General features: G+C 41.6%; 1 long non-coding RNA gene across 1 annotated transcript in view; it reads left to right on the forward strand.

Annotated features, from left to right (window-relative positions):
• The first annotated feature begins 883 nt into the window (after positions 1-883).
• The window catches only part of LOC133045718 (uncharacterized), a 33,413-nt gene continuing 6,617 nt past the window's right edge, over positions 884-27,679 (forward strand). The window contains exon 1 of the long non-coding RNA XR_009690327.1: positions 884-992. This is a non-coding gene — a long non-coding RNA (uncharacterized LOC133045718). The remainder of the gene's footprint in view (positions 993-27,679) is intronic.

The raw sequence follows: 27,679 nt of genomic DNA on the forward strand, positions 1-27,679 counted from the left end.
TTGATCTTAGCTTAGACTGTCTAGGTCTAATCTAGTTTCTCCAGGGCCTTGGCCTGTGGACTTGTGATCTTTTGTAGGAGAGAGGATCTGGTCCAAATGAAGAAGTGGGTGAAATCTGTCTCCTTTAACCCACACCATGCCACTCTCTTCCTTCTCCAGATACTGCCTACTCCTGACCTACTGCTCCCCAAGCCTTCATTGTTTCCCATGCAGCTTCCTTTTACTGTTATCAGTGCTGGACCCTCGAGGCTTTCACGATTAGGAAAAAATACATGAGTGCTTAACCAAAATAAAGTGTGCGAGGGCGACCAGCCTCCAATATTGTCTTAACATGGAAAACAAAAGCAAAAACAAAAAACAAAACAAAACAGCCAATCTGACTCCAAAAGAATTGACAAGTAACACGTGTGTTCAGAGGTGTCCTGAAGCAGCTGTGTGTTATACAGTACCGCATGGAGAAAGCCTTCCAAAGAATTCTCCTTTCGAATCTCCTCCTGCAGTCCCATTCCTCATGACAGCATATTTTCTCCTCTCTCTCCCTTTATCTTCCCAAACTTTTCTGCCCCCAGCGGCTGGCTCTCAGGCCTCCTGGCCCAGCCACCCCTCTGTGGGGATAGCTTTTCCTGCTGTAACAGGGAGGAGCCAAGTGACTCCATGGTGGCTGTGTTTCTTTGCCTTGAACCTTTGCTTTTCATTCATAATCATACATATTGGTCTGCCTCAGGGAACCCTGCCCCTCTGGCTGAATTGTTAAACCAAAGTGGCTTTGTTCAGCTTGCAGGGAGACAATCTGACCCAGCGCGCCTGTGATTGGCTGCAGAAAAGAAGAAATTGAAACATCCTATTTTGCAAGATAAATAACCTTTTTACTTCACTTCCTCACCTCCTTTCCCTCTCTGTTCTATAAAAGAAACTGGCATCTGGACCTCAAAAGAAGGCTTTTTGGAGACACGAGTCTACTATCATCTCGATCTGCCAGCTACCCCAATGAAGTGAGTATTCCTTGCCTCAACACGTCGTCTGTTGATTTATTGGCCTGTTGTGTTGTTGTGTTGATTTATTGGCCTGTTGTGTGGTGAGCAGAGTGAGCCTGGACTCGGTAACACGGCCTCCTGGATAGTCTTCGCTCTTTAGCCCCATAATCTGCTCCATTTTCTGGGCTTCAGTTTTGCCCAAGTCACAATAAAAGCCTTGGGGTAGGGCAACAGAAAGAAAAGTTCTGAGGTGGTGAGGAAGGTGATATATCACAAACAAGTGGAATGGGTCGCAGCCACGGTGTTATCTGACTAAGCTGGTTCTTCCCTAAAATGTGTGTTGGTGGGGGAGGTATGCAAAGTGTTTTGTTCCACTTAAAACCCTTGGCTCCTCTGAGCTGTGCTCAGATAGGTGAGTGGAGCAGGGACTTCGATGTAGAAAAACCTTCTACCATTCCTAAAATCAGCCACTGATCATGTGACTTCTAAGGTTTCAAGCTATTTTGCAAATGGATTAGTTCAGAAGCTGGCTCCGGACTTCGGTTCTAGTATTACCTTTAGCTACTTGCCCACATGTTTCCTTCGCTCTGACCTTGCTTGATTCTTAACAACCATTTTAATGTATCTTGCTGTCTTATGATGATGTTGTTCAGTCACTAAGCTGTGTCTGACTCTTTGTGACCCATAGACTGCAGCACGCCAGCCTCCCCTGTCCTTCACCATCTCCCAGAGTTTGTTCAGATTCATGTCCACTGAGTTGGTGATGCTGTCTAACCATCTCATCCTCTGCCACTGCCTTCTCCTTTTGCTTTCAATCTTTCCCAGCAATAGGGTTTGTGTTGTTTTTTTTTCCAGTGAGTCTGCTCTTTGCATCAGGTGGCCAAAGCACAGCTTCAGCTTCAGTCCTTCGAACACCCTCAGTGCTTATCTGAGTCATGCAGATCTTTTTTGTATAGTTCTGTGTATTCTTGCCACCTCTTCTTAATATCTTCTGCTTCTGCTAGATCCTTACTGTTTCTGTCCTTTATTGTGCCCATCTTTGCATGAAATGTTCCCTTGGTATCTCTAACTTTCTTGAAGAGATCTCTAGCCTTTCCCATTCTATTGTTTTCCTCTATTTCTTTGCATTCATCAATGAGGAAGGCTTTCTTATCTCTCCTTGCTCTTCTTTGGAACTCTGCATTCAGATGGGAATATCTTTCCTTTTCTCCTTTGCCTTTTGCTTTTCTTCTCTTCTTGGTTATTTGTAAGGCCTCCTCAGACAGCCATTTTGCCTTTTTGCATTTCTTTTTCTTGGGGATGGTCTTGATCACTGCCTCTTGTACAATGTTACGAACCTCAATCCATAGTTCTTCAGGCACTCTGTCTTTCCTGTCACTCCAAACAGAACGGCTCTAAAGACTTAGTTGTACTATCTTAGTCTCATTTCACTGGTAGGTACATTTGACTTGGCCCCAGGCTTCAGGCAGGAGACGGATTCTGATTCCCTTCCACCCAGAGGATGCTCTTGGCACCTTTCTCGCTGAATTGAACACCTGGCCTCCACACCTTCTTGCTGGCCCAGTTTTGCTTGTACTGCATTGCTTCAACTCCTGCCTATCTTTTTTTTTTTTTTTCAACTCCTGCCTATCTTTTTATAAAGACTTCCTCTATCTTCTCAAACAGAATGAAATGTTCCCTCTTCACATTATATTCCCTCCACATTATATATAATCTGTTACCCAGAACACATTTTATTATGACCATTTATGTACAGCGCCCATCTTCTTAACAAGACTGTAAGCACTTTGAAGGTAAAGATTATGCCCTATTTGTCTTGCTGTTCAGTGCCTGGCACAATGGCTATAGATTAGTGAACTTGAATTTGAGGGGTTTCAGGGCCTCTTAAGAAACCCAGTTTGTTACTGTAACTCAGAAGTGAGTCTCCATTGATATAACATGATGTTTGTGGAAGATAATTTACAGACATAACCAAAAGGCATGTATTTGGACTCTGAAAATGATGTTCTAATCTGTCTGTTTGTGTGCTAACTTGGGCAAGGCCTTTTATTTGCTCTCATTTTGCTCCTTTGAAGATATAATTGCTTCTTGGTTCCATATTTCTATTGCTCATTACACTGTTCCATACCATTTCATTCTGAAAATAAAACAAAATAGGATATTTAAAATTAATGATGTGGGGCACAGCATTTTTTTTTTCCTCTACCTCTAGGCAGAATTAGCAAATGACTTGAACACCAGCCATTCTTTTTATTGGAAGCATCTGGGTTTCATTAGAGTAAGAAAAATCACTGATTATCAAGGGAGAGGCCCCAGACCTACGTTTCAAAGGATCACTGGGATGTTTATTACTCCTGTCACCTCCTTCCCATGTCCAGCAGGTTTGGGGTGGCTACTTCTGTTTCAAAGCAAGTTGAAGAGGCATTGGTTTTGAAATTTGAAAATTCCTAGTATAAGGCATTCCACATTAGTTTCATCTTCAAAGATTAAAAAAAATGAGCAGTTTCTGGGATGACACATGCTCTTATGGCAGAGTTCTGTATCTTTTGTGACTGTCCTTGTTTGTGAAGAAACCAAAGTATCAGTGGGGTCTACTGATCATGTTTTTTTTTTTTTTTTAATGTTATTCAGCTTTATTTCTTTTATTTCTTTATTTTAATTGTAGGATAATTGTCATAGCGTGGTTGTTTTCACCACGCATTGCCATGGATCAGCCACAGGTGCACATGTGTCCCCCCATCCTGAATCCCCTCCCCACCCCACCCCTCTAGGTTGTCCCAGAGCACCGACTTTGGGTGCCCTGCTTCCTGCATTGAAACTGCACTGGTCACCTATTTTACACATGGAAAGGTCCGTCTAGTGAAGGCTATGGTTCTTCCAGTGGTCATGTATGGATGTGAGAGTTTCACTGTGAAGAAAGCTGAGCACTGAAGAATTGATTCTTTTGAACTATGGTGTTAGAGAAGACTCTTGAGAGTCCCTTGGACTGCAAGGAGATCCAACCAGTCCATCCTAAAGGAGATCAGTCCTGGGTATTCATTGGAAGGACTGATGCTGAAGCTGAAACTCCAGTACTTTGGCCACCTCATGCAAAGAGTTGACTCACTGGAAAAGACCCTGATGCTGGGAGGGATTGGGGGCAGGAGGAGAAGGGGGCGACAGAGGATGAGATGGCTGGATGGCATCACCGACTCGATGGACATGGGTTTGGGCAGACTCTGGGAGTTGGTGATGGACAGGGAGGCCTGGTGTGCTGCGATTCATGGGGTCGCGAAGAGTCGGACACGACTGAGCGACTGAACTGAACTGACTATACATTTCAGTGATATTCCCTTAAATCATCCCACCCTCACCTTCTCCCACAGAGTCCAAAAGTCTGCTCTTTACATCTGTGTCTCTTTTGCCCTCTTGCATATAGGATCGTTTTTACCATCTTTCTAAATTCCATATATATGCATTAATACACTTTATTGGTGTTTCTCTTCCTGGCTTGACTCTGTATAATAAGCTCCAGTTTCATCCACCTCATTAGAACTGACTCAAATGCATTCTTTTTTTATACCTGAGTAATATTCCATTGTGTATATGTACCACAACTTCTTATGAAAGTAGTTGAAGGTTTGTCCTTTCCCCCCAAGCACCATCACTAGCTTAAAATGGAATCTGCAAAAACACACAATGGAACCACCATATGAGGGGATAGAACATCCAGTGAGAGGTGTTACAAGGTTACTAATACTGCTACTAACAATAACAGTTTCTGACTTTGTCATGAGTTTACACACCAAGCCCTTTCCTTACCCTATTGTAGTGGACATGTGAGTTGGAGAGATGTTATTAAAGGTCTTTCTGTTTTCATAAGCTTGGTTCTCTCTTGCCTCCCAGCTGACTAATACAGGAAAATCTGACTTCCTCCTCTGGTGATCACCTTACCCTTGGAACACTTTAGCAGGACTAGGGGGAAACAGTGGAGTAGGTCTCCTTAACTTCTGCTTGTGTGTTGTGGTTCATGTTAATTATAAACCTGAAATTGCTGAAAATGCATCTCAAGTTGGCTTAAACATTAAAGGGCATATATTGATTCACATGCTAAAAAGCCTGTAAACACCAGGCTTCAGTTAAGGCTTTAACCACAGCAACTCATGTTAACACGGAGGAGCCCGCGGCACTTTTTTCTCCTCTTTGCCTTCCTCTACCTGTATTTCCCTGAGTGGCCACGAGATGGCTCTAAGTAGCTTTGAGGGTTAAGGATTTTCTTGTTCAAATCCAAAAGAAAAAAAAAAAGGATTCTTTGGGTAGTTTCAAAAGAAGAGTGAAGCCATTTTCTCCAGAATCCTTTAGAAAATGTGTCTTTGTTTTGACTGACTCTAATTAGGTCATCCCTGGACCAGTCATGGTGATGGGGGAGCAGTGAGACCTTCAGTCTGCCGAGGCCGGTCCCTGGAATCGTGTGGTCAGCTTCCCTGCATGGACGTGAGCTCTCGAAGGGGGAGATGGACACCCAGATAAAATCAGGGTACTGAGTCAGAGGGACTGGATGGCACGTGTTCCCAAACAGCACATTTCTTCAGGAAAGAAACATCTTCACTCCCTTCTCTGAGCTTGGAGGCAAAAGAATTTGGGGGCTCAGTCAGGACAGGAATGCGGCCCCCAGGAAAGGAAGCCCAAAGTAAGCCAGCCTCCAGTCTAGCCCAGGGTTTGGAGAGACCAAACCACTGACCTGTGTCCTCCCAGCCCACCTGGTTAGAAGCCCTCCTTAGGAGCACTGTGCCTTGGCCCGAATTCCTGTCTGCACGTGCTTAGGGCGTCATGTAGAGTAGAGTGGGTAGGCAGCTGGTTCCCAGTTGGTTCAGTGATAAAGAATCTGCCTGCCAATGCAGGTGACTCAAGAGACGCAGGTTTGATCCCTGGGTCAGGAAGATCTCTGTGGTGTAGGAAATGGCAACCTGCTCCAGAATTCTTGCCTGGAAAATTCCATGGACAGAGGAGCCTGGCGGGCTACTACAGTCCATGGACTCGCAAACAGTCAGACATGACTGAGCACCCAGGCAAGTAGTATGGTCAAGCATGGAAGTATGGCATGGAGATTCAGGATGTCAGCCACCTTCACACTATCATCACTAACCACGAAAGAAGCAGCAACAGATCAATACGAGTATTCACCAGTTTTATGGTAATAACTCAATCAATGAACTTTTTTCTTCATTTGTAAAATGAGGATAACAGGATCCTAGTAAACTCTTTGCTTATTTTCTGTTGAGGATTTCAGGACAAAACGTCTCTGCTCTTTGTCCTGTATTTTAGTCCTACCGCATAGTGGCTCAGAGGGTAAGGCGTCTTCCTACAATGCAGAAGACCCAGGTTTGATCCCTTGGTCGGGAAGATCCCCTGGAGAAGGAAATGGCAACCCATTCCAGTACTTTTGTCTGGAAAATCCCATGGATGGGGGAGCTTGGTAGGCTACAGTCCATGGGGTTGCAAAGAGTCGGACATGACTGAGCGACTTCACTCACTCACTCACCACATAAAATTGGGAACTTCCACCCCGTGCCTACCTCTGTTGGCTTCTCTTTCTTCCTCTGTACTAGCCCCTCCCAAAGGAAGAAGGAGTCACACATTTGATTGGTCAGCTATCTATCATTCATATAGTTTAACCAAGTTGGAAATAATATCCAGAGAATTATTTGTTCTTCCATTTAATATTATTTATAGACAGATCATACAAGAATAAATGGAAAAGGCCTATAGATAGGGTATGCATGAGTGCTAAATCATTTCAGTGGTGTCTCCTTTTGACCCCATGGACTGTATCGTTGCAAGCTCCTCTGTACATGGGATTCTCCAGGCAAGAATACTAGAATGGATTGTGATGTCCTCCTCCAGGGGATCTTCCCCATCCAGGGATCAAACCTGCCTCTTTTATGTCTCCTTCATTGGCAGGCGGGTTCTTTACCACTAGTGCCACCTGGGAAGCCATATTTCCTATATTTTGCAGAGAGAAAACAGGTTTGTTGCATATCCGTGATAGAAAGCTGTGGCCAAGACCACTCATACTCAAATCTCAGCCGGCCCTTCATCCTGGCAATAGGACCCACAGAAGGGTTTCTCTAGATATGGAGAAAGCACCTGGGGTGTCTGTTTAAAATGTAACTTCCAGGACTGTACCACATCTCTGAATCAGCCTCTCCAGTGATGAGACATAGCATTTGCAACTTTAACAAATATCTGGATAATTCTTAAGCATATTAAAATTTCAGAACCTCTGTTTTGGAAAGCTTAAGTCATAGAAGACAGAAAAAGTGTTCAACACTGTGAACTGGGGCTTCTGAGCCAGGCTAGATCTGCACAGACTTTACTCTGAATAGAAGCTGGATGAACAGCCGGATTCTTGTTTAATCAGAAAATATCATCAGGCCTGTCCTATTGCAACTGAACCAGTAGAAATGGATGCATTTGGTCCATGTGACTATCTGTACGTGCATCATGTGGTTCCTGGGTTTTGAGCTATAGGGAAAAAAGAAATGGCCTAAGAGAGGTTCAAGATAGCTGTTAACACCATCTGAGAAGCAAGTTATCCAGTTTAGTTGCACTAAAAATCACTCTACCTCCTGACATATATGAAGACCTTGTGTAGTCGCTAAGTCACGTGACCACATGGACTAAGGCCCACCAGGCTCCTCTATGAGATTTCCAGGCAAGAATACTGGAGTGGGTTGCCATTTCTTTCTTCAGGGGATCTTCCCCACTCAGGGATCAAACCCGGCTCTCCTGCATTGGCAGGCGGATTCTTTACCACTGAGCCACCGGCAAAGCCCAATATCTAATGGGGTATAAAAGTTTCATTCCTACTATATTACTGCCATGTTTGGCTACATTCTGGCCATGATCTTTATTGGAGCTTCCTTTAGGTGTATTGTGTATGTGTGTTTGGGGGAGGGTGGGGGTGTTGAAAGGAAGGGTGGGGAAAAAAGAGGCAGTAAGCTTTGAGTACACCTATAGATCAGCCTGATGTTTTGTAAACTGCTGGTTGTGATAGACTGTGGGTTTTACAGCAATTCAGTGACCAGAATTTTAAAATGGGGGTGGAAAGGGGTGAAATGCAGAATAGGACAGACTAGAATAGATCACCGTTTTAACCACAGTAAAGGAGGTGTGCTGCAGTTCATGGGGTCGAAGACTCGGACACGACTTAGCAACTGAACAACAAGAAGGGAGGGAGGGGTGGATAGTGAATCAGGATGTAAAATTTCTTAATTCTGATAGTGGTCAAAATGTTGAAAACTGCTGGGTTTGAGAAAAACTGCATTGATAAAAGACCAACAATTTAGAAGATTTTTATCCTTAGCCAAAGGGCACCATATTAGGCTTCTTGATTCCAAATCCAATGCTTTTTTTCTCTTACATTAAAAAAAAAAATCATTTTTGGCCGCACTGGGTCTTTGTTGCTGCACTTGGGCTTTCTCCAGTTGCTGTGCCCAGGCGTCTTATTGTGGTGGCTTCTCCCGTTGTGGACCACAGGCTCTAGGGTGCGTGGGCTTCCGTAGTTGCATCTCTCCGGCTCTAGAGCGCAGGCTCAATAGTTGGGGCACATGGGCTTCGTTGCCTCACAGCATGTGGAATCTTCCTGGACTGGGGTTTGAACCTGTGTCCCCTGCACTGGCAGGCGGATGCTTAACTGCTGGGCCACCAGGAAAATCCTGTTACATTTCAGTGCAGCATACACTTCCCTCAGTCTGCAGACTCTGTGCATTTCACTTCTAATGATTGAATAATGGGTTAATATAACTTTATTCTTCTATTCCCTACTACTATTGAGTATTTTGGTAATCTCACTTGTTAGCAATTATAAATAATTCTGCCATGAATATTTTTATAATTATAGGCTTGCTCTAATGAATTACTTATAGGGGATCCATTTTCTGCTATCTTCGTTTTTATGGCTCTTATTGAAAAAAAAAAAAAACAACCAATTTACACTTCTGCCAGCAACCATTTCCCACTAGTCTCCCAGGTACTAAATGTTATCATTTATCCTTATACTGTTATCTAATATGTGTTAAACGGTCCCTTATAATTGTTTTCATTTGGATTTCCTTAATTACTTTTGAGATGTTGGTTTATGTTGGCATTCCTGATGTACATACTGCCTATGTGTGTCCCAGACTTCGTCTCCACTGGGAACCTTGTTTGAATGACTCAATATTTTAAACTTTAAATATGCAGCCATATTTATGAGAAACTTTTATAGCAAACATTTTTCCTATTCCGTTACCTCTCTTTTTGCTTTAAATTTGAAGCATTCCCTTACATCAGTTTTACATTTTTATATACGTAATTCTATTCATCAATATTTTTTCCTTTGAATTTCTTCCATGATTTAGATCATAAAAAGAAACAATCTCCTTTCATAAAAAAATAACTTATACTTAGAAAAAGCATTCTATTTCATTTCTTATAACATGATTTTTAATTCTGATGTTACGTACATAGAATGAAAAATTCCTCACTTTTGTGGCATGTGAGGGTGTACATCATGAGCAGAATTGTTACAGCCTTTTTGCCGTTCTTCTAAATCAGTCATTCTCAATGAGTGGTCCTAAGACCAGCAGCATCATATCACCTAGGAACTTGTTAGAAATGTGAATTTTCAGGACCCGTTCCACACCTATGGAATAGAAACTCGGGGAGTAATCTATGTTTTAATAAGCCCTCCAGGTAATGCTTATTCACTATTCTAATTCAATCCTAAGGCATTTGTACTTGGGTGTAAGCGCAGTGCAGCGACAGTTACACTCACTTCTAACTTTTAATTAACTGATAGTAGAAATCAACTGCCTTTGCTAGGCAATGCTCTTGAAGCCCATAGAGTATCATTTCTTCAAGTTATCAAAATGTCTAACTACAATCTCCCCTCTACTTCCTCTTCTTATTAGTATAGCCAATTATATGCCCAAGCCTTCAATTTGCAATTTTGCTTGTAACCATCCTTCACGCAACACCCCTATTACTTCTTGATACATTTTAAAGTTTGCATGAAGCTGTTCTTGCAGCTACCCTCTTGGGTTATTAGCTTTAAGATATTATGTGTATTTTTATCTTTGCTCTTGGAGAATTTCTCAGCTGTGCTTCCTGATTATTTCCTGCTCTCACGGGTCTATGCCTCGTGGTTTCCCTGCTGATTTTCTTCTTTCTCTCAGGGTCAATTTTCAAGCACCACTTAATAATAAATATAAGATTGGCAGAGATAACATCCTTAAAATATTGTTCTAAGATATCAAAGGAAATTTCAGAATTTTTCAGGAAGAAAATAGGAAATATCAATGTTGCTAACCAAGAATGCCACTAAGTATACAGGAGGATTTTCAAAGGGCAGGATGTTGATGGTGTCACAGGAAGTAATCCAGGTATGGTTCTGGTTCTAGATATTCACAAAATATAGGAAGTAATCCAGGTATGCTCCTAGTTCTAAATATTCACAAAATACATATAATCAATTTATCTGGAGTTGACCAGGCTCTGGAGGAGCTGATCAGTAAGCATAAGTATCCAACTGCCAACACTATTGGAGACATTCTCTAGGACCATCCTTTTTCTGATCTATTTAATTGCCAGTTATCCCCATCTGTGAAGTCTCACCCTGATTAGTCAACCATTCCTGCAATGTTTGGCCTAAGCATATGCCACTCTTCATACCTCAGCTGGTCTCTACAGTCCGAGATGGATGCAGGAGAATAGAACTATATTCCTGCCGGAGTCAGCTCTAGCTCCATCACCCGGTGCATTGGAGAGGGCTTTACCCAAAGAGTGATCCTGGGGATCAGGAACACCTCACAGTGCATCTCAAGCACTGGCTAGTTGAGCCTGGCGATGTTCAAACCTTGCCAGGCAGAGGGTGTTTGAGAATGTTTAACCAGACTGGAATCTATAAGTGGGATAAGCACATCCATATTCCATGCCTTGGGCAACCAATGAAGTTAAGTTGCAAACATCCCTCAGTGCTTTTCACAGCAATGATCCAAGCTTATCATCACTTTTCCCCAACTTGCTGCTATTCTGATTCCCTCAAGGACAATGGTTCAGACTCCATTCCAGACTTTCCCATTCTAAACCTCCAGAGTCGGGATATTACATTCATAGGGTCCCTTGGGTTGCAACCCACACAGGAAGAAGCCTTGGGTGTCTTCCCAGGAGAGTTCTGAGAGGCTGCGGATATTTATTACATATATCCACCCCAGAGCCACACCTACATGGAGGCAGTGAGGATCTGGGTGTTCTGGAGTCCCTGTACCTGATAAACAGGGCACAGTGGAGAAAGTCACTTTGGTGGGCAGGTGCCACCGTAACTAGACGATTAGCGGAAGTGAGTGCCCACTGCACTCTCTGATTCTGCTCCTCACATCATTACGGAGGCCTTCTGGATAATCTTCACTCCCAAACCATTTTAAGGGATTTTAGAACAATTTCCTATCCTTCTCTTCCAGCTACAAATCTTATTATTTGTAGCCAGAACCTATGACCTATTTTGGGGGGAAAGTGAAGAAATGGGTTGTTTCATGTTTGAGATATAGCAACATCCTATCAATTGGCTGCTTAGGACTTCAGGACTTCAGTTGGTCTGAGGGCCCCACATCTGAGAGCTGAGTTTGTATGTGACCCAGAGGCTTACTCAGGGATGGGGCCAGGTAACCGGAGCCACTGACTGGGGGCTGCGGCCTTTGGCAGCTGTGCTGGAAAGCTCACCTCTGCAGTATATGTATAGTTCAGTTCAGTCACTCAGTCATGTTCAATTCTTTGCGACCCCATGGACTGCAGCACGCCAGGCTTTCCTGTCCATCACCAACTCCTGAAGCTTGCTCAAATCCATGTACATGGAGTTGGCAATGCCACCCAACCAGTTCATCCTCTGTCATCTCCTTCTCCTCCTGCCTTCAAGCTTGCCCAGCATCAGGGTCTTTTCTAATGAGTCAGCTCTTCACATCAGGTGGCCAACATATTGGAGCTTTGGCTTCAGAATCAGTCCTTCCAATGAATATTCAGGACTGATTTCCTTTAGGATTGACTGGTTTGATCTCCTTGCAGTCAAAGGGACTCTCAAGAGTCTTCTCCAACACCACAGTTCAAAAGCATCAGTTCTTTGGTGCTTAGCTTTCTTTATGGTTCAACCCTCACTTCCACACATGACCACTGGAAAAACCATAGCTTTCACTAGACAGACTTTGTTGGCATAGTAATGTCTCTGCTTTTTAATATGGTGTCTAGGTTGGTCATAGCTTTTCTTCCAAAGAGCAAACATTTTAAAATTTCAGAGTTTTTACATTTTTCTCAATGAAATTAAAAAATATATATATATTTATATATATGTAAATTTATTTGGCTGCACAGGGTCTTCGCTGAAGCATGCAGGATCTTTTAGTTGCAGCATGTGGGATCTAGTTCCCTGCTGCTGCTGCTGCTAAGTCATCTCAGTCATGACCAGGGATCAAACCCGGGCCCCCTGCATTGGGAATATAGAGCCTTAGCCACTGGACAACCAGAGAAGTCCCATCTGCATGGAATAGTTCTGAGAACAAGAGGATTCTGAGAGCCCAGCAAGTCCAGGACCCTGAGCATGATAGTCCTTTTCTTAACTGGCACCTCAGGCAGGACTTTTCTGGCCCTCTCCTGAAAATTAGAGATTTAGGCATTCACACCATCTTTCTTATATATCACAGAATACTGACGTTGACTTACAGTGGTGACTATTCTGTAACTTCCCAGGTGGCACAGTGGTAAAGAGTCTGCCTGCAATGCAACAGACATGGGTTTGATCCTTGGGTCGAGAAGATCCCATGGAGCTGGAAATGGTATCCCATTCCAGTACTCTTGCCTGGAAAATTCCTTAGACAGAGGAGCCTGGTGGGCTACAGTCCATGGGGTTGAAAAGAGTCAGACATGACTGAGCACACATGCCTCAAAGTGACTAATTTCCCCACTCATAGTACTGAGTACCTGGACACCCATATCCATAGTTAAAAGACTACTCCATGGGCAGATAATCAGAGTTTATGGTTTGGATGATCTTAAGGGATTTCATTCAGATCATGAAGGCCTACTGAGGCCATTCCCACTCTGCAGAAAGAAGAGTGACAGGAATATTTGTGCCCACCAGACATGGTCACTCTCCTTTGGAATGTACCAGATGGACACTGACACCTTACTCTTCAATTGTCTTTCTTAAAAGCTAACGTCATTATTCCGATACTGATGAAATATTAATTGACTGGATTAATGCTGCTTATATTATAAACAATTTTGTTCTGTTTATATTCACGCATCCATTCATGTAGCAAGTATTTGCTGAGCTGCTTTATGTATCAGACACTACTGTAGGCACTGCTGATATGATTATGGAAAACTGAAGATCCCTGTGCTTGAGGGGCTTTTATTTTGTGTTTCATTTTCCTCAGGAAACATACTGTTGGCTTTCATTGGATCTGAGATTTTTGTCAGGACATCTCAAAATGATGTCAGAGATCACTTTTTGAGGATGACTATCCCCAGTTTGAGGTGGCCTCGACATGGACCACAATTTTGGAAAAGAAATTTTCCTTTTGTAACTGATATGAGCATTTTCTATTTAAACATTTTTTTCCCTTTGGCAGCAAGAGATTATCAACAACAAAAAAAATAAGGCAGAATTCACTAGTAGGGTTTTGTTTGGTGACATGTGGGAAGCATAATACTTAATTTCAAGGCAATATTATGAGTTTTCAAAGTAATTTGACAGTGTTTGGAAAGTCTTCCTTGAAAATGCTTATTCTTGAAATAACCATCCATTTCACATGGTAGATGTATTTCATGAGAAAAAAGAAAGAAAGATTTCATGATTTCACGCAAGACTGAGCAAGAGTTTTCCTTCAATATCTTAGCGCTATTCCCTTTTGTAAACATGTGCATTATTTTTGTGAAAATATCCTATCTACATCGTTGTGATGGTCATAGTTGGTTCCTTACTCAAAAGTATCCTCTTCATTCTTTTTTGCTAGCAGAATTATTTACTTTGGGTGGTTCCTGCTGAACTCAGAAGATGAACCCTAATTAGTCCATGATCTCAACTTCCTTAAAGGAGATTGGTTTAGGCATGAATATTTGATGTAATATGGCCAATGAGAGATGAGAAATCTGCATAGGCACTTCTGGGAAGGGTTTCTCAAAGGAGGTGGATGAGGAGAAACCTATTTTTTCCCCCTGCCTTTGAATATTATGAGATGAGGATAGGATGCTTGAAGTTTATATGTTGCAGACATGAGAGGACAGACTAAGGACAGAAAATAAAACCATATAGAGGACAGCAGAGCATTAAAATGAAAAGAACTTGGGTCTTTGTGGTGTCCTTTAACCACTGAACTAACCATCTTGGAATTTCTCTGAATTTACTGGAGATAATAAATCCCCTATAATTTGCGTTAGTCATCTCCAAAATGGATGGAAGAAAATAACAGAACATCTATTTCTATTTTAGCACACACATGAAAACAAAAAAACGTATTTAAAATAGATAGTTTGAAATTAGTCACTTTATTCAATCCATCATGTGGCAGACGCTGTGTCTCCAGACTGACCCTGGAGACAGGAGTGGGAGTTACACAACGTAGAGCGGTGATTTCTTCCACGTTTTCTTTGTTTGCTTGTTTGCTTCCAAAATACTGTGACATACTATAATTTACACATGCCCTGTTAAGTGGATTCAAGGATTGTATTATTCTAAATAATAGCACTTGTACAAAATCTTGGGAAAGCATTCTCTAAAATTAGTGTTTGGAAGTGTTTAAATTATTATGTATTCTGTTAATAAAAATCGTTCAGTGTGGGGCTTCCCTGGTGGTCCAGTGGTTGAGAATCTGCCTTTCAGTGCAAGGGAAACTGGTTCGATTCCTGTTCCAGGAAGATCCCACATGCTGCAGAACCACTGAACTCATGTTCTACAGCTACCGAGCCCAAGCTCTGGAGTCCGCAAGGTGCAACTACAGAAGCCCAAGCACCCTCAAGCCCATGCTCTGCGGCAAGAGAAGTCGCCGCTCGGAGAAGCCTGCGAACCACCGCTAGGGAGTCGCCCCTGCTTGCCACAAGCAGAGAAAAACCCGAGCAGCAATGAAGACCCAGTGCAGCCGATAAATAAATAAAGAATAATGAAAAGTTTTTTTAAACCTTTAAAAAGTTATGTCAGGGTGTTATCACCAGTAAGAACATAGTTACCCATCCTAAAATTCTTTAATGGAGCATTTCAATAGGTTTTGAATCCATTTGCTAAAAATTGAAACTAAAATTCCGGTTGGTTTAGAAGACCAATAGTTTTCATCAGGAACGGCAGTAATATATTGCCCAGTTTCATAGTTTGGATGTGGGACTGGAATAGTTTTTCATGCTTTAGAAAGCACAGCCAGTTATGAACATTTGTTAGGGATCGTTGTCTATACAGAGAGCCACCAGAACCTAATGTAAAAACAAACAACTTAAAATGAGACATCCACATTGAGTTTTTCACAAATTTCCAAATAATATTTTCAAGTTTCAAAAATAATAAAGCACTGTGCCTGCCAAAAATACTAGTAATAAAATATAATTATTTTTAAAATATTTATTATATTTTTATTTACATTGTTAGCAATTCTACCTTTGTATATGTTTATAAAATGTGTAGAATATTTTGGTATGGATAATGTATAGACTTTATAAATAGATACATATCATTGTATAAGTTGAATGTATTCTCCAACATTTTTTACTATTAGGCATGAATAATCAAAAGACATACAAAATACACACTGGTTTAAGCTACTTTTAATTAGGTCTTCTGTTACTTGCAGCCAAAATAGCCTCAGACAGTGCTTTACTTTCTAAGTGAAGCCATTTCTAATGGCTTTTGCATACACTTTTTAAAAATTAGTACTTTATTTCTAGAAGAGTTTTGTTTTTCAGTTACAAAAGATAGACCCGAAACTGCAGTGAGTTCCTATAGAGCTTCCTACATCCCGCATCCCACATAGTTTTCCTTATTACAATACCTTGCATTATTAGGATGTATTTGTTACAAGCCAGTATTGATACATTGCTGCTGCTGCTAAGTCGCTTCAGTCATGTCCAACTCTGTGCGACACCATAGATGGCAGCCCACGGGCTCCCCAGTCCCTGGGCTTGTCCGGGCGAGAGTACTGGAGTGGGTTGCCATTGCCTTCTCCAGATACATTGCTATTAAAGTGCAAAGTTTACAATAAGGTTTACTTTTTGTTTTGTACGGTCTATGGACTTTGACAAATGTACGGCATGTATTCACCGTTACAGTATCAGACAGAATAGTTTCAGTGGCTTAACATTCTTCTGTGTTCTGCCTGTTCACCCCTCCCTCCTAATCACTGGTGACCACTGATCTTTGCACTGTCTCCATACTTCTGCCTTTACCAGAATATCACGTAGTTAGAATCGCAAAGTATGTAGCCTTTTCAGATGCCTTCTTTCACTTAGTAATATGCACCTGTGTCTCTCCGTGTCTTTTTGTGGCTTGATAGCTCATTTCTTTTCATCACTGAATAATATTCTATGGTCTATATCTAGTAATATCCTATTGGCTAATACTAATTTAATAATAACACCGGGAACTTGGCTTGGAGCTCTGTGACAGCCTAGAGGGGTGAGTGGGAGGGAGGCTCCGGAGGGAAGGGATATATGTGTATTTGTGGCTGACTCACATTGGTGTATAGCAGAAGCCAATACAACCTTGTAAAGCAATTATCTTCCAATTAAAAATAAATTTTGAAAAATGAAGTGAAAAAAAATTTAAATGATATTTTCCTGTCTCATATTTGTCTATTGATGTACAATATTTATTTATGTACAAATTTGTTTATCTATACACCTTTGGAAGACATCTTGGGTGCTTCCAAGTTTTGGCAATTATGAATAAAGCTGCTATAAACATCTGTGTGCAGGGTTTTGTGTGGACCTATGTTTTCAGCTCCTTTGCGTGAATACTAAGGAGCATAACTGTGGGATAATATAGTAAGAGTATGTTTAGTTTTGTTTTAAAAAAAAAAAAAAAAAAGCACCAAACTGTCTTTCAAAGTGGCTGTGCCATTTTGTACCCCCACAAGCAATGAATGCAGATTCCGGTAGCTCACATCCTCTCAGCGTTTGCTGTCAGTGTTTGGATTTCTGCCATTTCAATGGGTGATTACGATATCTCAGTGTTCTTTTTAACTTGCAATTTCCTAATAGCATATGATGTTGAGCATCTTTTCATGTGCTGTTTGCCATTTATACATTTTTTTTTGGTGTCGTGCCTGTTCAGACCTTTTGCACATTTTTAACTGAGTGGTTTGTTTTCTTATTGTTGGATTTTAAGAGTTATTTGTATAATCTGGATGACAATCTTTTATTGGCTATGCATTTTGCAAATATTATTTCCTTCTCTGAGGCTTATCCTTTCATTTTCATTGTAGTATCTTTCATAGAGCAGAAATTTTCGTTTTAATGAAGCCCAACACATTGTTTTTTTTTTTTTTTTTTCTTTCATGGATCCTGCTTCTGTTGTTGTAGCTAAAAAACTGTCGACAAACTCAAGGTCACTGAGGTTGTCTCCTATGTCTTTTTTCTAATAGTTTTATAACTTTTAAATGTACAGTTAGGTCTATGATTCATTTAGAGTTAATTTTGGCGTGGGCTGTGAGGTCTGTGTTAGGATTCCTTTTTTCGTTGCATGCCAGTATTCATTTTGTCCCAGGGCCATTTGTTGAAAAGATGGCCATTCTCCATAGTATTTAGTTTGCTCCTTTGTCAAAAATCAGTTGCCTTTATTTGTGCACGTCTATCTCTGGTCAATCTATTCTGTTCCATCGACCCACTTGTCTATTCTTTCTCCAGGGCCATACTCTCTTAATTATTTAGTTCTATAGAAGTCTTGAAATCAGATAGTGTCAATCATCTGACTATGTTCTGCTTCAGTGTTGTGTTGACTATTCTGGGTGTTTTGCCTTTCCATATAAAATTTAGACTCTTTCTGTCAATATCACACATATACTTTTTGAAAGTCACAGTTCTGTCACAGAGGTATGGAAAAGATCATTCAATTTATTGGCTCGTAGCTGAGCTGAGTGAGGTCCTGGGGATTTAGGGACTTGCCCAGTGTCATGCAGATACTCAAGTGCAGTCTTCCTTGGCCGTGTTGCCAGTGTTTTTCCCACCACTGTATAGATATTGTTTACAGATGCTGTCTAGATAGCAGGATCAAGCGTGTGTATCTCCTGGCTTCAGAACGAGCTGATTGTCTACAGTATGCCTGGCCTGTGTGTAGAAGAGTACCTGGTATTTATCAGGGGCACAGGTCTCCCGCACAACTTCCTGCTTAAACAAAGCTACCGACAGTGCAGAGCTACTGAGGAAATGAGTTTGTAGTGTCCAGAGTGCAGGAAGTGGGGAAGTTGGCAGCCCTACATGCCAGGATGAGAGCAGTCAAGCCATTAGGATGTAGCTGTTTGAATCTTCCTTCAAAGACCAAACTTAGTTTGTGGGAACTATCACCGAAATACTGAGTCCAAGAATGTTGTCCGTACTGAAACACAGCTGTCCCTTGATCTTAAATCCCTGGCTGTTTCACAAGTGTATCTCTAAAGCTGAGTCAAAAATATTCTCTTGTAGCATGTTTGATGGGCTTCCTAGGCGGTGTTAATGGTAAAGAATCCGCCTGCCAGTGCAGGAGACCTAAGAGACTCAGGTTCTATCCCTGGGTTGGGAAGATCCCCTAGAGAGGAAATGGCAACCCAGTCCAATATTCTTGCCTGGGAAATCCCAAGTACATATGAGCCAGGTGGGATACAGTCCATGGGGCCACAAAGAGTCAGATATGACTAAGCATGAACACACACAACATGCAGCATGTTTGATATGTGACAAATGTCTCAAAACAAGTCTTAAAAAGTCTATTTTAAATTATTTTTTCTTGTTAGAAAAATAATCTGGTTTAAAAAAATTTAAAGTATAGAAAATTTTCTAAGTAGAAAAACAAATCATGTAAATTCTTATTACATGAAGATAACCTCCATTACCAATTTGGTGATTCCTTTCTACTATTTATTCTATCCATATATCTAGTATCTGAGGGTTGTTCATTTCAACTTTTTTCAATTATTTTTCATTGAGCCTCCACAGTTGAATGTATGTGTATCTGGATTATTCGGTCACCTTTTGTCACGGGTACTTCTTATGATATTGCATATACGTCATGAATATGACTTTCAGTGATTGCATTGTTCTCTATCATATGGCTCAATAATTATTTAACAATTCTGCTGCAGCTAGAAAATTTGCTGATATAATTGTATTCTCAAAACATAGCCTTGTACATATATCTTTGTCCATATCGCTGATTTCAAAATTGTTCCTCCTAAGTAAGGACAAGGTTGCTTTTTGTCTTAGAAGGCAGACCTCTTCAAAGATTTCATGTCAGTTTTGTCAAAATATGTGTGTTTTTTAACACATTAGTGCCATATTCTGCCCACTGTCTTCACCTCTGGAAACAACATGAGACATTTATCTTGTCTCTTTTCCATCAATTTGTTTGTTTTTATCCTTCTGCTAGTTCTTAGCTGGATGTAAGCATATTTCCCCCCTAGTTAACATAGTGATGTAGAATAGTGGCCTTTCAAAGGAGGTCCTCAAATGAAAACTAAACTGAAAACTGTCAAAAAAAAAAAAAAATCAAAGAAACTCGAGATTTGTCACTAATAAGGACCTGCCAGCCAGAATATGCCAGTGTTTTAGATACTTCTCTAAATATGGATTACTGAGATGACCCCAAAACTTTCTCTCCCCATCCCAATAAGTGAATTTCCTCATTTTGACATTTAGAAATCTAAATATAAGAAAGTGATAATGAAATGGGGGAGGATGTTCACCTATCTATTAATCTAGCTAGTTAGCTATCCATCTATCTGGATGAATCTTTTCTTTTGCCAGTTTAGTGACAGGTTTATGCCTGATTTATCAAATCTTCTGTTCAGTAAATTGGGTGAGTCATTGAAATCACCTAAGACATTATACCAACTATGTTTTTATAGCAATGTTTAAACAAATAAAATGCATCTCAGAGTAGAGTGATTGATTAATTGTACAGTGGTATAATTTGAGAATCAGCAAAAAGCACACCAACCTCAACATACCTCCCCACAGGCTGAGGCATGTCTGTGTTATTTATTCACAAAAAGGTGGCCCTTATTACAAGAAAAGAAAACTAAAGACTAAAATTCCTCAAGGATAAATGCAAAAATCCTCAAAAACATTAGCAAATCATATCTGGTAATAAACATAAAGGATAATATATAAAGAGAAAGGGGGGTTCAGTGGAAGAGTACTGAAGTTTAACATTTTAAATCCTCAGTGTAATCCAATGTAAACTGTTAATACGGTACCAGAATAAAGAAGATGGATTATGATTGTCTCAGTAGATGGAGAAAAAGCAATTAGCAAAAATCAGCATCCTTTTATTCACTTACATTTTGGCAGCCCTGGGTCTTTGTTGTGGCATGTGGGCTCTTGGCCCAGGTGCAAGGGCTCCTCTGGCTGCATCTTGTTTTGGTTGCTCTTAGGCATGTGGGATCTTAGCTCTCTGACAAGGGATCAAACCCATGTCCCCTGCAATGGAAGGAAGGGGACTTTCCCCTGCAATGGATTAACCACTGGACCACCAGGGAAGTCTCTGAATATTCATTTGTAATAAAAATAAAAATTGCTAGAAAATTGGGAATAGAAAGAAACTTCATCAGTCTGATGGAAGGCATCTGTGAAAAACCTATAGCTCAAATTAACTGAACTCTGAATACATTCCCACCAAGACTAAGAAAGGCAAGGATGGCTGCTCTTACCACTTCCATTCAACGTAATAGAGTTTCTCACCAATGCCAAAAGTCAAGAAGAAAGAAGAGACACAAACATTGGAAAAGAAGTGAAACATCTACTGTTTGCAGACAACATGATTGCTTATGTAGAAAGTCCTAAGGATTCAAAACTTAAAAACTGCTAGACCTAAAATGGGCTTCCCTGATAGCTCAGTTGGTCAAGAATCCGCCTACAATGCAGAAGACCTGGGTTCAATCCCTGGGTTGGGAATATCCCCTGGAGAAGGGAAAGCTACCCACTCCAATATTCTAGCCTGGAGAATTCCAAGGACTATATAGTCCATCAGGTCACAAAGAGTCGGACAGGACTGAGTGACTTTCACTTTCAGACCTAAAACATTATTTATGCAAGGTCTTAAGATAACAAGGTTAACACCTAAAATCAATTGTATTTCTATGCACTAGCAGCAAATAATTGAGAAAATTTTAAATACAATAGTGTCAGAAAATAAACAAAATACTCAGGGATAAATGTAATAAAAAGCATGTGAAATATCTATGTTGAAAACTATAAAACATCACTGAGAAATTAAAGAAGAGCTAAATAAAGAGATACAGCATGTTCATGGAGCAGAAACACAACAGTGTTACCAAGCCAGTTCTCACATGTTGGTTTATAGAGCCAATGCAACCACAAAGACCATTCCAGCAGTCTGTTTTATAAACAATAGGCATTCACAAGGTCACTCTAAAACTTATATGGGAATGCAAGGAATCTAGAACACCAAAACAAACCCAGTGATCTCCCTTTGGGTTTAAAGTCTTAATCCAGGTGCCCTAAGGCCTATCTATCTCAAAGTCCTTTTGATAATTTCTCCCAATAGGCTTAAGTGCCTACATTAGGTCCTTATGCAAACAGGCCTCCAAACAGTCCATCCTAGAATGTCAGAATTTCTTAACTGAATACATAGGTAAGGCTTCCCAGATGATAGGATTATAGAACCCTAAGAAACAAAGTGGACTTCTCCTCAGCCAATAGACTTTGTCAGAGAGGTTGGGTGACTTGTAATGCTCTATAACTGGAAGGAAAACTGGAATTAGGATGTCTTAACTGCCATCCCGGAATTAAAAGTCTTATCCATAAAGATGTGCTATCATTCAGGAATTTTTGTTGTTTGAAAGAAAAGAAACCCAATGCAAACTGACTTAAGTCCCAAATGGAATATACTGAAAGGATATTGAGGTAGTTCACAGAATCAAGGCACAATTTCTGAATTCAAGGATGCACTGGAGACCATAGGAACTAGAATTGTGGACTCACATACCATTGACAGGCTATGTCTCTCCACTCATTTGTGTTCTTTTCTGTCTGTGAGAGTCCCCCAGAAATTTGACACTGATGATAAAGTCCTGGAGATTACAGATGTGTTTTAAAACTAATGAGAGAGGATTCATGATTATTATTTTAAGCTAGTCAGAATTACATATATTTATATTGTGGTACACAGATTTCTTTCTCTTTTCTTTCCTGATGAGTATTATTGTTAGAAAATTTACTTTTTAAAAATTATTGTATATTATGTAACAACCTAAATGGGGACAAATTTGAAAAAAGGACTGATATATTAATATGTAAAAAGAAATCGTTGTAAAAGCATTCTTGATACTTAATTGTATGTTTTTACTAGGGCAAGTTATTGCCTTGATTTTCATCTGTCTTCCACTGGTTTACTTATTAGATTCTTCCAGTAGAAAGCATCTCTTCCAGCTTTGGATAAACCACTGCCCTCAAGTATCCCTGCGTCTGTCCTCACCAGCGAGGAAACGTACATTGACCTTCACTTTCTGTTGTTTAGACTTATAAAAACAATAGGTATATATATATATTTCACATGTATCCTGCCCAACAAGCCAACATATGCTGTGGGGGGATGATGGGAAAGGCAGTCATGTGTAATTTACTATACCCTCGCATGGCTGCATAAGAGCATGCCTTGGCTTAAAGAGCAAACTCCTGGTTACCAGTGAGGAAGGGTGGGTGGGAGGGATGGTTAGGGAGTTTGGGAAGGACATGTATACACTGCTATATTCGTCTCTTGGTTTTTTAGATCTCAGTCCCCCAACTAGGGAATTGAATCCAGGCTCTGGCAGTGAAAGCTCTGAGTCCTAACCACTGGACCACCAGGGAATTCCCATACCGCTGTATTTAAAATGGATAACCAACACGGTCCTACCATATAACACAGGGAACCCTGCTTAATGTTATGTGGCAGCGGGATGGGAGGGGAGTTTGGGGAGAATGGATACACGTATATGTATGGCTGAGTCCCTTCACCATTCACCTGAAACTATCATGACATGGTTAATTGGCTATACTCCAATACAAAATGTTGAAAAAAGAGCATGGCTTGGGCCGACAACATTTCTTTCAATGGAGATAAGGAGCCCTCATAGGCTCACTTGGGAGAATCTTTCCCTGTTCTGGGCTGGATGTGTACCCTTTTTTCTGCTCATGCATGTGTGTTATATTGGGAGGAAACGGGGTCCTTTGCCTGCAGTACAAGAGGGGTGTGTGCAGACCATCTCCCTGCCATGGGATGAGACCTGCCAACCACGGGAGACTGACCCACACTACTGAACCTGGTATTGCTCGGTCCGTTCTCTAAGTGAATAAAGCATCGTTCCATCCAGTGCCTGTGTGAGTCATCTTTCTTGGCAACACCACCAGCTGTGAACCGTGCAGTGGGTTGACATCCAGGACTGCTGCCCCCAGTGGCAGGGATCGTTATGCTCTTTGCCATCCTCCACTTAGTGGGACATGGCTCAGCTGGTAAAGAATCCCCCTGCAATGCGGGAGACCTGGGTTCGATCCCTGGGTTGGGAAGATCCCCTGGAGACGGGAAAGGCTACCCACTCCAGTGTTCTGGTCTGGAGAATTCCATGGACTGTATAGTCCACGGGGTCGCAAAGAGTGGGACACGACTGAGTGACTTTCACTTTCTCCTGGAGACAGTAACAGATGTCACTTGCTTAACAGTGGAGAATGTTGAGTGACACTTGACAAACACTGTCTTAAGGACATGTTTATTGTTCTAATCTCTCACCATTCCTAGTCCATGACAGATGTCCAATACATGTTGAGAAGAGCTGGCTGGTAACAAATACCACCCCAGAGATCCCACTGTGCCACCCTGAAGGGCAGTAGCCACACCCCTAGGATGGTTTCTGTAGCACCTTTCTAGGGACAGAGGAAGTTGCTCCCTCACCACGGCCCTGTGTCCCCAGGGACAAAAGGGGCTAACTGAAGGCAGCCAGCCCACGCTGACCACCACCGCTGCTCCGGGAGATGGAGTCACTGATCCAAAGAGGACAAGAATAAGGGGTCTAAGCCCTTCACCACAGTTGCATTCTCCATAACAGTCAGGACTGGATTTTTGTTTGATTATAGCCAGGTTCTGAACCAATGGTACATTCAGAAATTTGACCCAGGCAAATCTTGGAGGAGAAGGAAAGTGAAAGAAAGTGAAGTCGCTCAGTCGTGTCTGACTCTTTGCAACCCATGGACTGTAGCCTGCACCAGGCTTCTCCGTCCATGGGATTTTCCAGGCCAGAGTACTGGAGTGGGTTGCCATTTCCTTCTCCAGACCTTGGGCTTGAACCCGGGTCTCCCGCATTGTGGGCAGATGCTTTACCCTCTGAACCAGCAGGGAATCCCAGGAGGAGAAGGGGATGACAGAAGAGACCCTGATGCTGGGAAAGATTGAAGGCAGGAGGAGAAGGGGATGACAGAGGATGAGATGGTTGGATGGCATCACCGACTCCATGGACATGAATTTGAGCAAGCTTCGGGAGTTGGTGATGGAAGCCTGGTGTGCTGCAGTCTGTGGGTTTGCAAAGAGTTGGACATGATGGAGTGAAGGAACTGAACTGAAGGCATCTAATGAGGATGATCATGAAATCAATCAATTATCCAGTTTTCAGGACAATCTTTACTTGCTTGTCCAGTGGATTAAAATGAAAAGGTCTGAAACGCCAATTTTTATTGAAAGTTCTACACTGTCTTCTACATGAGTGCAAACAGAGAGGATATGCATGCCTCCCCCTTCTTTTTTTTTTTTATGCCTCCCCCTTCTTAACTCTTTAGATTTGTTACTTGAATACAGCTCTGTTTATGCCTGTGTACCTCCCATTTTCTTTTTTTCTAATAACTTAAAATATTTTTTATTTATTTGGCTATACCGGGTCTTAGTTGTGGCATGTGGAATCTAGTTCCCTGACCAGGGATCGAACTCTGTCCCACTTCACTGGGAGTGTGGACAATTCACCACTGGACCACCAGGGAAATTCCCCTCATGTTTTAACTCAAGCCTATCTTTTTTCTTCCTACCACAGATGCATGACTTACTTGCTAGAACAAACCGTGGAACCAGTATACAAACGCCTTGCTAGAGGTTTCCACAGAAAGACAGAAAAAGCTGTTTCCCTGCTGAGGGCAGATGTCAGCCAGCACCGTAACATTCAGAGAATGTGATGGAAATTGCATATACAGAAAAGTGTGCTTTTAGGGTATTAACTAGGGTGACCTGTTCTTTTAGGCTGTTCAGATAAATAACTGTCATTTTCAATGGTTTCAGTCAACTGCTCTCTCTATCATTTTGTATAATTAGGGACAGCCATTTTCTTGAGGGTGGTAAAACATGCAGACACTCCGGTTTTCCTGTTCTTTCTCCCCAGCCCCCAGCCTCTGCCCCAAAGAATAGCTCCATATCTGTAGCCCTCACAACGTTAATGGTCTTTGGACAGAATTAGTCACCGAGGCAGCAGCGTCAATGTGGAAACACGGGGAGCCCAGCAGAGAGACAGGCACAGATGACATATGCAGTCAGCACCTCAGACGGAGGAAAGATGAGTGACAAAGCTGTTTGCTGGATGTCTTAGCTGTCCATCACTCGGTGCCAAAATGCCCTCTCAGCTACCCAGCCTCTTATTTTTTCCACCAGAGAACAGAGGCCCTAAGGATGCAGAAGCTTATGTGTTTTGACATGTCAGAGGAGAAAGTGATGAAATAAAATTTTCCTGCCACACAGGGTGAAGGAAATTTAAATATGTAATTGTTCTCAGCTGCTTTGTTCTAGACCTGCCCTTTCATCTACTGCTCTTAGAAATGACTTCATTTAACCAAACTCTCCCCCTCCTCCCTCCACCATGGGCATTTTCAAAGCACCAGCCACATGGCTCTGCTTCATTAGCGCCTTTGTGTCCCAGCATCGTTGATGCTATCGGTTATAGCTCTGGGAGTTGGGTTTGTTCATACATTAACCATCATTAGGAACAAACAGCAAACAGCCTCCCTCAGGAGCAAAGCCCATTCCTGCCCTGACAGTTAGAGCCTAAGAAACAGAGCCCTTCTAGAATACTGTTTATGCCTGGTACAGAAGTTTGCTTTTACTCTAGCTCTGGTGTATTCTCCTGAGTTTACACGAGTACCTAGACCAGTGGAGAAAGAGCTGTTGATTTTTATAAGAATCACGAACAGCATCCTTGTCACAACCAGTACCCTGGATATCTCAGAGTTTTTACTTTTCACGCTTTTTAGCTGAGTAGGGTTGTCATCGTGTCATGGACAATCTTGTCTGTGGTATCTTGAAACTAAGTAAAGACTTGGTTCTCAATATTTCCATTCATACAGCTATATATATATTTTTAAAAAGAGCATATAGATTAAAAAATTGATCTCCTGTTGCAGGTCTGTAGTCTAATAAATGATCGATTTTGATGATAAAAATCAAACCACTCTATTGCTAACATTTGAGAGATGCGGTTGAAAGCAATTCCAAAAGCAGTTACTTTTCGAGTGAATTTCCTGTGGTTCTATTTACCTGAGTGCTGAACTTCTGAGAAGTCCCAGACTATGGATATGGCACCAGTGAATGAAATCCTTCAGCTGGTTCGCTTTCCCAACTGCCCAAAAGTCACATTGCCTGGCAATCCATCAATTCCCGAACTGCAGTTCTTTTTGGTAACGAACTCATGTTTCCTTTGTCCTTGATTTCTTAGGGCAAGGCCAGTGATAAAACAAAAAGTTTCTAAAATAGTGGATTACCTGAAACACACCCTCATGTGGCCAAAAATCTCACTTCCTATCTTTCCAGTTTAACTTTGATCATCTGTAAATGGTGGTTGGGAAGATCTTCTGGAGGAGGGCATGGCCACCCACTCCAGTATTCTTGCTTGGAAAATCCCATGGTCAGAGAAGCTTGGCGGGCTACAGTTCATGGGGTGGCAAAGAGTCGGATACGACTGAATGACTAAGCACAGCACACGGGGTGGTGGAACACTTTTATCTGTGAGCTGAACTGCCCTGTTAAATAATGACCCAAAGGATGCGGCATGCTTCTTTTCTAGTTCGATACCTCAAGTACCGTAATGACGGTAGGAGCAAACCTGCCTTCGGTCAGCAGTCCATATCTGCTCCAACTCTTCCTTACATCACAGCCTGCAGGCAGAATATGAAAGATGTCCTTAGGGAGAACCTTCCTAGCCCCAGGGAAAATTCTGGGTTGGTGCAGAACCCTCTCTGCAATTTACCAGTTGCTGGAGTAACTCTCCTCCCCAAGGAGAAGCCAATGCTTGGGGACAAGTGAAGTTTATGTTCCCGGTCACAGTGTCACAGCCTTATCCTCTGGTGGGTGTGGTGTTCACCTCAAGTCTGTGACGTTTTTCCTCGCAAGGCTTGATTTTCTGAGGTTATCTGATTCATCTTAGATTTGATGTCCACAATTCAACTAAGCTATTGGCAAAGAGTGATCTAGACTAGAAGTTAGCAAACTTTTTCTCTAC

This window comes from Dama dama, chromosome 1, assembly GCF_033118175.1.
Source record: "Dama dama isolate Ldn47 chromosome 1, ASM3311817v1, whole genome shotgun sequence".
Lineage (NCBI taxonomy): Eukaryota > Metazoa > Chordata > Mammalia > Artiodactyla > Cervidae > Dama > Dama dama.